Here is a 12164-nt window from a genome sequence, read left to right as displayed (position 1 = left end):
TTTGGGGTTTCTCTCTCTCTCTGTCTCTGTCTCTGTTTCCCGCTCTCTGTCCCTTTCTCTCTGCCTTTTAGGTTGTTCTCAGTGGTTCTCCTCCTCTTTCTTTCTCCCTGTCTCTCTCTCTATCTCCTTCTCTCCATGCATTTGATGAGGAGGAGAAGGGCCGGCTCTTGCCTTTTGGGGGCCCTAAGCGAGATTTGGTTTTAGTGGCCCTCCTCTTGATGGTGGAGAGAAATGTACATTTGAAATGTTAACGTTAAATGCTATCTTGTCACAACACAGCTGATTGGCTCAAATGCATGAAGAAGGAAAGAAATTCCAATAATTCACGTTTAACAAGGCACACGTGTTAATTGAAATGCATTCCAGGGGACTACCTCATGAAGCTGGTTGAGAGAATGCCAAGAGTGTGCAAAGCTGTCATCAAGGCGAAAGGTGGCTACTTTGAAGAATCTAAAATATAAAATACATTTTGATTTGTGTTATTTCATTGCGTTGATATCTTCACTATTATTCTACCATGTAGAACATTTAAAAAATAAAGAAAAACCGTTGAATGAGTCAAACTTTTGACTGGTACTGTATGTTTACCTGAAAATATATATGGGGAGTTGAAAATTACAATGATGGAGGCCACTAATCTATCTACAATGTTAAATCTAATCAGCCCCCTTAACAAACAAAAATCACCACACTGCCTCATTATGCCTTTAGACATGTAATTAAGAAATGAAGATGACTTTGAGTCTTCTGTGTGTCCAAAAAAAGGTTTTCTTGATTAGGCGTCGAGCATTGGGCAATTCCTTTCTGTGATGATGTGAATTTGGGGTGCTGCTAGAGGGAGTTGAATGTGAAGGAAGTTAAAGCATGCACCCAATTACAGTGTGATTCTGTCACACACACACACACACACACACATACGCATGCATGCATACACACACACACACACACACACACACACACACACACACACACACACACACACACACACACACACACACACACACACACACACACACACACACACACACACACACACACACACACACACAGACAGACTCTGCATTAATTTTCGGAGCCATCGTTCTCTCTTTCTTCCCCAGAGAACCGTTTCAATATTTTTCTGCCAACGTTATGCATATTTACGCTTACATCCTCTCCGCTTCACTAAATGTCACTGGAAATGTTTATTTGTCTAATGAAGGCATTTTCATATTTTACTCTTATTTCCTCCTCCTCCTCCTTCTACTCCTCCTCCTCCTACTCCTCATCCTCCTACTCCTACTCCACCTAGTTCCCGCCTCTTGTCTTTGTTTGAATGAGTCATTCCTCCTGAAAATGACCATGCAGCTCTTGCACACTGTTGTTTCTCTTTCTCATTACCATAATGTCTCTCAACTTCAGACGAGTTTTCGTCCTCTGCTAATTCCATGCACACTTAGTTTCAACTCACTCGCTGAGCCTCTGAGGAGAAACGCTGTCTTTGTTACAATTACTCCCACCGTTGATCTTCTGGAGGCCCTGTGGGACTCAGCATACAGGGGTAGTTTTTAGAGTCGCTCTTTTTCCCATGATGCAACCAAAGCCAAAGGAGCTGCCTATAAAAGAGCCGACTCACAATTCCCTCCTCCGGCTAAGGAAGCTTTGTCAGACCGAGACAGAACATTTCAAGTTTGAACATGTTCTAGAAGTTCAGCATTGAGTGATGAGCATAAATATGTATATGCTCTCTCTCGACCTCTCTCTCTCACACACACGTGCACACACACACGTGCACACACAGCCTAGAACACAACCGTAGTTTTAGATGTACATTTGTGCCTCCAAGTCTGTGTGAAATGTTCTTAGGGAAAATAATTACCAACAGCTGCCAAAAGTGTGAACGAGTCTAACAACCACATGAACCACTTCACCACTGTGTAATCCAAACTGTACAATCTGCTTGTGTCCCGTTCACAACACAGATACAGCTTGTCTGAACAAAGTAGCTGTCTTTAACTGTGGTGTGTGATGGGGAGAGGAGGGAGAAAAAACACATGCTCTGATTAGTAGGTAACTAGGTTTTTTTTAAGTTCATGGTCTGCACCCCAAATCCCACTTCGTGATCTGGAGAAATAGGAACATATATTTAACAGTGGCAGATGTTTGAGGAAATATCCCATCAGCCATTACAGCTGTTTACCTTCGGGAAAACAACATGATTTCACATGTGGAAAATCAAATCATTTCATGTGAAATCATGTGAAAACAAGTGGTTTTGGAGCAATTCACATGTGGACCTTCACATGTGATTATAGCACCTTTTTCATGTGGAAGTTTGTGAAACCATGTGGTTTGGGAACACTTCACACGTGCCCCCTCAGTTTTGTCCTTTAAAAAAATATATGTTTCTCTGTAATACTACGAGCCACCTAGAAATTTTATGAAGTTGTCTTTAGCCCAGATAGGTTCCCAATCTCCCATCCAGATTACTAGCCACCAAGAAGCCATTTCTTGGTAGCTAGTACAGGTAACTGCCAAAATAAAGGAAACACTAACATAAAGTGTCTCAATGCACCTTGGCCATAGATTCTACAAGTGTTTGGAACTCTAGAGGGATGCGACACCATTCTCCCACAAGAAATTCCATTATTTTGTGTTTTATTGATGGAAAAGGTGCCGTTACAGATTCTCCAAAAAATGTTCACCATGATTACATCACCATGATTACACCATGATTACATCACCATGATTATACCATGATTACATCACCATGATTACATCACCATGATTACATCACCATGATTACACCAGGATTACATAACCATGATTACACCAGGATTACATAACCATGATTACACCAGGATTACATAACCATGATTACACCAGGATTACATAACCATGATTACACCAGGATTACATAACCTTTCACATGTGAAATCATGTGGAACCATGTGCTTTTGGAACACGTCACGTGATGATATTTCACATAACCTTTCACGTGTATTCAAATGTTCACATGATGCCCTGCCAACAAATATGAGTCATTAGGATCTCCCCGGAACATCACAAAATAGCTGCAGTGTTTTCAACAGTACATAATTGACTCAGTAATTCAAATTCATCATGTCGTCACCTGGGATTTAAACTCACAACCCCTTGGTTTACAATAATCCGATATTCCTGCTAACTCACTGTGTCTGTGTCAATGACTGATTTCACCTGTATTCCTACACTTTGGACTTCAAAGTAAATCTCAGTGTTGTATAATACACTAAGAGAATCTGCACACAAAACAAAATCCCACAAACACAGGTGGGAAAATGGCTACCTAAATATGATCCCCAATTAGAGGCAACGATTACCAGCTGCCTCCAATTGGGAACCATACAAAACACCAACATAGAAATATTGAACTAGAACAGACCCTGACCTACTACACCATAGGGCTCTCTATGGTCAGGGCGTGACACATGTGCAAATCTAACTATCTAACTATCACATTTATTTAACTAGGCAAGTCAGTTAAGAACATTTTCATATTTACCATGACGAACTAAGAATAGTGGGTTAACTGCCTTGTTCAGGGGTAGAACGACACATTTTTACCTGGTCAGCTAAGGGATTTGATCTAGCAACCTTTCGGTTATTGGTCCTACGCTCAACCTGCCGCCCCACATTGGTTAAATATTTGTACACTGTTTTAGCTCAACAGTGTACCACTTACCTTAAAACCCCTGTACCATTTTATTACTTCTTAGAAAAAAAAAACACATTTAAAATTTGCTGTTTCACATGTGAAATAATTGTTTTCACATGTTGAGCTGAAAACAAGAGACACGCGTCAGGTCAGTTGTTTACATGTGAAACCATGCACATGTATTTAACATAGAGTTCACATGTTAACACCACCTTTTCACATGTGAGGAGAATAACATGTTTTCACCTCACATGTCATTTGCAGATTCACATGTGGAATTTGAAGTTACACATGTGAAAATTGAATTTGCCCTTTCACATGTGAAAAATGATCAAATGTTTTCACGTGCAGTTTCACGGTATCACATGTTGAAATTTTGCATCCCCATGTTGTCACATTTATTTCACATCAGATCAGGTTTTTACATGTGCTCCAATGTTTTCACTTGTGAAGTTTCATGTTTTTAGATGTTGCTTTTACATGTTGACACGTTATCACATCACATAAGAGCACATGTGAAATCTACATATTTTTGGAATAAGGGTTCATAAATAAAGAGAGAAGAGGTAAAGCTACAACACAGAGATGACTGTCCAACATAGTGCCTGTCCAAAATATCACCATTTTTTTTTTTTTTTACAAAAGCCTACAACCAATATGAATATTACTGTGCATATTCATCAAGGTTTTCTATGGCATTGACTATATTATCATCAAAAGTAACAGCTACAGTTCATATGATTAATTCCAGGGCTCAGTGTGCCATACCATAGGCTTGATATGACATCAGGACTGGCAACACACACCCAGTCATTTGGGGGCAGAGCTGAAGATATTGCCTTTATTGTGCAGCTGTAATCGGAAAACTGACATGGAGGGCCCTCTAATGGGTGGCCATATTCTGTTTGTATCCCAAATGGCACCTCATTCCTTATAAAGTACACCATGACCCTGATCAAAAGTAGGGCACTAAATAAGGAATAGGAGCCATTTGGGATGCGGCCTACATTAATCCTGCTGCAACCTACATTAATCCTGCTGCTTAGTCACTCTTAATTTTCCAAGCAGATTAGCCTTCAATGACTGACTATAGTCTCTTTTCTGTTGATTAGAAAATAAATACCTTACCCTGAGTTTGTTTTTAATAAATTAACATATGTTTTGGTCTATTGGGCAGTTCTCTTCTCTTCGGGGAAAGAAGAAGAAGCAAGCAGAAGTCAAGGCTCACCTAATGAAATTAAACCGACAGCCCAGCTCACAAGGAGAAAAAAAGAAAATGTCTGCTTTTGTGCTTTGGCTAATTATACCACAGGAATGTATTAAAGATTACTGTGGGATATGAAGGGGCAAATCTTTTAAATGGCTCTCTCATTGTTCCCTCACAATCCCCTTCATTTCAGATCTGGCAGCTGCCTCAGCCACCATTGTGAAATTACCCCGTCCCATTGTTCCAAAGCCTTGTTATCCACAAGACACACGAGTCTAGTTAGTGGCGCTTTGATAGAGGGGCCCAGTACCTCTCTAACATAGTGTTATCTGCAAGAGGGGGAATTACCAGTGGTGGATGGAATAATGCAGCTCATTCCTCTCTCTCTAAGAAGACTAAGAAGACTGTGAACCATTAGTTGGGGTCATGACTGTCTTATGTTGCTCCACTTCCAATTTGATATTTGCAATTGAAGAGGAGTGGTAGGCTATATATACAGTGGTGGGGAAAAAAGTACCCAATTGTCATACTTGAATAAAAGTGAAGATACCTTTACAGAAAATGACTAAAGTAAAAGTAACTCAGTAAAATACTACTTGAGTAAAGTCTAACTTGGTTTTAAATATACTTAAGTATCAAAAGTAAAAGTAAAAGCAAAAGTATAAATCATTTCAAAATTCCTTATATTAAGAAAACCAGACAGCACAATTTTCTTGTTTATTTATTTACGGATAGCCAGGGGCACATTCCAATACTCAGAATTTACAAATGAAGCATTTGTGTTTAGTGAGTCCGCCAGATCAGAGGCAGTAGGGATGACCAGATTGTTCTCTTGATTGGTGCGTGAATTGAACCATTTCCTGTCCTGCTAAGCATTCAACATTTAATGAGTACTTTTTTGGTGTCAGGGTAAAGAGTAAAAAAATACATAATTTTCTTTAGGAATGTAGTGAAGTAAAAGTAAAAGTTGTCAAAAATATACATTGAAAAATACAGATTCAAAAAAACAAAACTACTTAAGTATTATTTTAAAGTAGTTTTACTTAAGTACTTTACACCACTGTATATATTCAGTATTGTGCCTTTTATTAGTATTTAGCATTGTTAAGCCTTTATACATGCCTTTATACATGCTTACATTCATTCTTCTGCAGTTTTATAATAAGAAAGCTGATGTAAAGGTCTATTGTTTTTGATCATGGAATGAATTGACAGTATAAGAGTATAAAAATGAAAAAACCCTTTTCGATTTTGATAACCTTCCCTGAAAAAATATAAATAATTATTTCTGCATTGCGATTTTAATTAAATGAAGACCCAAGAGTCTAATCATAAGTCTACACGTGTTTGTAAATATAGAAGTCTTATTAGACATATGGGAATTCCCCAGCAGGTCGTCTCTCTTGACACCACCTACAGGCCGGAGATAGCTCCCGTTACTGTGGTTACTGCGGTCACACCATTGCACACCGGATAATGCACGACTTACTCTTGACTTCACTCTAATGTGTCTGCTTGGGTTCAACCTATGGGTTTACATTTTATCGTCCGAGGCTCTCTGTAGGACGCCGTCTCCAAGACACCCTTTCCTGCTCCCAGACACTCCAACCTCGGTGCCACCCTGGTGTGTTTAGAATGCAGTCAGAGTCAATGTACTCCACCCTCTAAATATCAGGGCGGGATGTCGTTTTCGTGCGTTTGATGTGATTAATGTCAATATGAAGGAAATGGGAGTTAAATCTATTTTAATGAATAGCCTAACAACCTCCTACGGTATTTGTAACGTTGACATATAGGAGTTCAGCTTGTTTAAATGATCATGTCAATCAATAACTCACATTTGTTTTATGTTCACAATATCCATATTATTCAAATCATGACACAGGGTCATTTCTGGCCAATAGCAAGTTCCAGACTCACAGGACTGCGTGCGCCCTGTACGCGCTGGAGTCCAGGTCTCTCTATACACTCTAAGAAAAACGGTGCTATATCAAACCTCAAAGGGTCATTCGCTGTCCCCATATCAGAACCCTTTGAAGATCCATTTTGGTTGCAGGTAAAAAAAAAAAATTAAAAATAGGTTCCACGTAGAACCCTTTCCACAGAGAGTTCTACATGGAACCCAAAATTGTACTTGAAAGCAAAAAGGTTTCTACCTGGAACCAAAAAGGGTTATCCTATTGGGACAGCACAATAACCCTGTTGGGATCCATTTTTTTCTAAGAGTGTACCTGCTACCAAATATGTCCAGACCAAGACGGTACAATTGATCAGATACTTGCTGGGCAATAATAAGTGTACATTTAAACACATTAAATGTGAGAACTCGAGAAGACTGTTCATACGAGGTCCATATAGCCTGTAAGAATGCAATTTGGGGCAATGGCTGTTTATTACTAGATCATTACACAAAACGTATCAATAATAGCCCTGAACGTATGAGTAAGATGAATGGCAGTTGTATTATCAGTGCTTATATTGTGGGTGTGTTCAGATGTGTCCTAATATCTAATGTGACTCAGTCTATTCTGTAGACTGCGATAAGACAGCCAGGCGGTTGAATCTACATCTCGATTGTCGAGGCAGCCCCCTGGTATATGGGCGTGTGATGGCTGGCTGGGTCCCGAGACACCGGAGACTCCAAACGAAGCCTGTGTTCTCAACAGCGCTACAGTAGCTGAGCACACACGCAGGAGAGGTGCGTGACGCCCTGTACAGAGGGAGGAATAATACATGCTAAATTCGAGTCAAGCAGTCAATGCATTCAATCAATCAATGCTCTATGGGATATTGGCATTTTCTAACCTCGGGTGATATTTTGGACTGACTTTTACCGGCGCCGTGCTACTCATTGTAAGCGCAAATCCCGTATCCCTCACTTGATACTACTGACAGCAGCGGATAGCTGGCTGTGTGTACACTGAGTTGAGTCTCCGGGAAGGAATTGGCAGCGGGTGCGTGCCTTTGCGCGGAGCAGAGAGGTACTGAGCTTCAGGGTTGCCCGTACTACAGGCTACGGATTGACTGGGGAAATATTTGGGAATTGACTTCCTTTCTCGTCGGCGGTGGAGACCTGTCCTTTCCTGTGGTTGTTTTTGAGGTTAACGGATTTGGAAGGAGGTGCGGAGACTTTGACAGAGAAACAGAGAGGGCATACTCTCAGCCTGCCGAAAACCGCTTCGCTTCGATATTGGATACATATGGGGTTGTGAGTGAGTCTACAAGACGCAGGTGAATGCAGTTATTTTTCTTTAAGTGGCTTGAATTCAGAAGAGACAGAACAATGTTGCTATATGAGGAACACTGAGCGAAACGTGCTCTTAGCTTTCATTCACATGGTTTTAAAAATACAGCGCATTGAAGTGAGCTACTATCCCCCTGAACAGCATAGAACGCAGGGTACGGGCACGTTTTGTATCGCTTGAAATGTTGAATTACTCTGTAATTCAGATTTCCAGTGTCACATGTAAGGAATGTTAGGCGCCCTTGGATTCACGTCAGAGTAGTTGCACAGAGTATTGTATTCTGTGACTTGGTGAGCATAGCAGCTGGTCGAACGCATTTCATATTGAATGCAAGTCCTCTTGTTGTGCAGTGCCATAAGGTAGTCTAAAATAAAAAAGCCAAATTGCTTGATGCTTTGCACTGCCATTGATTTCCCCCTAAATCTCAATATGACGTTTTAATGAATGCTTTATCGCGATTCGTGCGTTAACCGCTTTTACAATTAGGACATCTACATAGCCCATTGATGCGTAAAAATAGATATATGGTATAAAAATTTAAAAAAATCACATTGCAAATCGATATCTCTTCCTTAGAATGATAATTCGATATTGAATGCCACATAGCATTTGAAGGAGGCTTTTCTCTCCTAGGGAGCTCCCTTGAATTCAGAATTAGCGGAGCGTCTTTGAGAGAGGTCGTTTGGCACACACAAATACAAGTTTTGGAGGCAGTAGTGGTCTATGTTATTGTCCTCCGGTTGAGCTGTTTGTTAGCGTAGTTTAGTGACATCCAGTAGCCAGTGACAGTGTGACAGTCCATCTCCAACAGAGGAGGGATAGTGAAAGAGAGCTAGCGCCCGTGTGCGCTGTCACTTTCAGGTCTGACTGGAAGTCTGCACGTGAGACGGAGAGAGTCTCGGAAAAAGAACCCAGACCTCAGCTTTTAAAGAGAGAGGGGCGTCCATAGGTTGGGCTATGCATATTTGTAATCAAACCAATCAGAGACCTCTGAGATTTAGGCTCGAGCAACCAGGCTGAAGCAGGCAGCACACCAGCTCAAAAGAAGAAAAGCGGCCGCAATTTAGAGGTCGTATCCATCGTTTTAAGCCTCTATTATGGCAATGACTTTCGCCAGATGTTAGTATTACTAGTTCGTGTCTTGTCAGATTTGAGAATCAGCAGAGGGCGAAGGGGAACAACGCGAGCTTGATTTGCTAATGTGCCCACTTTTGAAACGAATATCACCACCGCTGCTGCTTACTCTCAATATTTCTTTCCATTTAGCACCGACGGATTACCTCTTGCCTGGTCATCGTTTCCAAGGAGTTGAAACGGGAGTGGTGCTGGCGCCGGGGATTTGTACTTATTCTTTTACTCGCTCCGACTACTTGTGTGGAGGAAATGGCAACGCCAGTGTTTGAGAGAGGACCCCAACTGGAAGAGAGAGGAAACCGGACCTGAATGACAGGATACAGCAGCCGACCTGAGACATATCCAGACACATTTCAACTGCTTTAGTCAAGACACTTCTGCTTTATTTGTTTTCTTTCGGCTCAAGCTTGAAAATAAGGAAGAATAACAGGACCTGAAAAACATTGGGAGGAGTTTTATTTCGTTTTTCGTTTTTCCTCATTTTATTTTGTTTCTAACAAAACAAGGATGCATTGTGGATTAGTGCTGTTCCTCTTAATGGGAATCTTCTTCGTCGCTAAGGCTTTCAAAAATGGTAAGTGACAACTGATATTCCCCCGGCTGTGCTGGGCTAGCCTATTTATCCTGATGTTTTTAAGGATGAACCGTCTCCAACCCTTCGCTGATGTTTTTCTGACTCGTTACGCGTTCACCTGCCTGTCTTCCCTGCGGGTTAGTGCTGCCATTGTCACAGATACATTACTGTAGTGGGGCTCGTTCTATTTTTCAGATGTTATAAAAACGTTTGGGCACAGTAGACTAGTGCTAGGGCACTAACCCTCTTTCTTTGCTGTAGCAAATACTTGTAGGCGGCTCTTTATTGCTTCGTTTCCACTACGAGCAAACTTCTTTACGATAGAATGAATATAGAGACATAAGAAAGAATGAGCCGCCACGTTTCAAATTCTGTTGAATATTACATTGTATCCTATTCAAAACACATTTTCAAGTACTTTACATGGCAGATGGTAGCTATAATACAAAAGCATGACTGCGCACACATAAATGAAGATAAAGTGAGAGGCTAATTTGGACTACTTGAAGTGGCGTGTCTCTAGACACGAGGAAGGGCTCGTTATTCTCCGGCGCTTGTAAAAAAAATGGTCTGTGTGAAAAGGGAAACAAGTTTTATAAGGATCTGCGTGAATCTAACAAACATTACGAGCATCATTCGTTAATATAGATTACTCAGCAAACGAAAAATAGATGGCATAGATATTTTTTGTTTTATGTTATAGTCTACATAGGCTACCCCAAAAACAAATAAATTATGCTTCTCAGAGATAATCTGTGAAAAAACTAGAGTCTATCATTTTTTTATTGTTTGGCGTTATTGCCATATGACACATTGTCTACAAGTCGCATGGCACCATATGTGCCATTCCCATGGAGACTTAGCCATACCCCGGCACAGCCACAGTGTAGCAGCAGCTCCCCGTCCACTCTCGGTCTACTACATGAATCCATTACTCCCTGCCGGGGCTAATGGTCCTTGGTCAATAGGAGTTGTTCTAGATAATAGCTGTTTGTGACATTTCACAGAATTTTTTACTAGCCTATTTATAAAGAAACATTTTTTACTTTAATTGACAAGCGATTAACATCAACCGTGTTGGCTCAACATAAACCACTACAATAGTAGTAGTAGACTATAGGCGAAACTTTTCCTAATGTTTGTGAACAATTGTGTTGTATACCATCCTTATATATGCCTGTCAAATAAAATGTGTACCATACTGTGTTATTTGAGCAAATTAATACAATAAAAAGTAAATATAACACATTTATGAAAATGTGGGAGAAATTCATCATCTTTAGCGCATTGACTGTCAGAAATGATTGACTTTACGGTGTGTCTTCACGAATGTAGACCTAACCAAAATAGCCAAAACGCATATTACATTTGTTTGGTATCTAGTTTAGACATATTTAGACAGTGTGGGTATATGTTTATATGGAGTTAGCTTGTAATTTATCAGCCTAAATATATATTTCAAAAAATTATTCAAACAATCATGTTCGATTCCAGTTTGATTTTGAAAACAATCCCTATCTTCATCGGGACAATATTCTGATTAAAAAACACACTTTTTCTACATTCAATTCTAGCCCAAATTATTGATTCATTTGAATCCCTGCGTCTGTGTCACTTTGGGCTGTTGTCTTTTCTCCCCTTTCTTTCTTGCAGACAAGTGTGGGGACAACATCAGAATAACCAATGCGAATTACCTCACCTCGCCTGGGTATCCGACATCATATTTGCCATCTCAGAAATGCGTTTGGGTGATAACAGCGCCTGGACCTCACCAAAGAATTCTAATCAACTTTAACCCGCATTTTGATCTCGAGGACAGAGAGTGCAAGTAAGTTGACTTGGCTGCCCACTACACCGTTCATGCATATTGTACATGAAAGCCCGCCATCTAGTGGCGATGGAATTATTGCGAGCGCAGCGCTGCTTGCATGTGTGAGGCAGGAGTACTTGCATCAGAGTTTATTTTCTTGTCATTGTCTGAGAAAGATTTTACTCAAAGGACTTAATATTTTTCAGATTCTCATGGGTCTTTCCATTGAGGAAGTAAGCCCATTTAGTCTCAACTTCGATACATTATACATTTCTCTTCCTCTTCTCATCATAGTCCATTAGAAGGGGAACTGACCCATCCTGCTGGGTCAGTTACAGTTCCATGTTTGACTTTTAAGCTTTAAGGTGTTATGCCACTCTAGGTCAAACGGTTAACCTGTTGTCGGGGAGGTCTAAGCCAGGCAGCCAGGCTATGAAACCGGAGCTCCACAGTAATGTGATGAGCCTGCTGCCTCCCTGTGTCAGTGGTGCCCTGAGGTGAAGCAATGTCTCAGCCTG

The 12164-nt window shown here is 40.6% G+C and overlaps 1 long non-coding RNA gene across 1 annotated transcript; it reads left to right on the top strand.

Moving 5' to 3' along the window:
• The first annotated feature begins 7891 nt into the window (after positions 1–7891).
• LOC124018022 lies at positions 7892–11669 on the top strand. The gene is made up of 3 exons (XR_006835551.1): positions 7892–8114; positions 9395–9836; positions 11490–11669. It is a non-coding gene; the product is annotated as an uncharacterized LOC124018022 (long non-coding RNA).
• The last annotated feature ends 495 nt before the right edge of the window (positions 11670–12164 follow it).

The sequence above is a fragment of the Oncorhynchus gorbuscha genome, unplaced genomic scaffold (assembly GCF_021184085.1).
Source record: "Oncorhynchus gorbuscha isolate QuinsamMale2020 ecotype Even-year unplaced genomic scaffold, OgorEven_v1.0 Un_scaffold_3708, whole genome shotgun sequence".
Lineage (NCBI taxonomy): Eukaryota > Metazoa > Chordata > Actinopteri > Salmoniformes > Salmonidae > Oncorhynchus > Oncorhynchus gorbuscha.
Note: the sequence above shows the minus strand (reverse complement) of the source record. Positions and strands in the feature narration are given on the sequence as shown.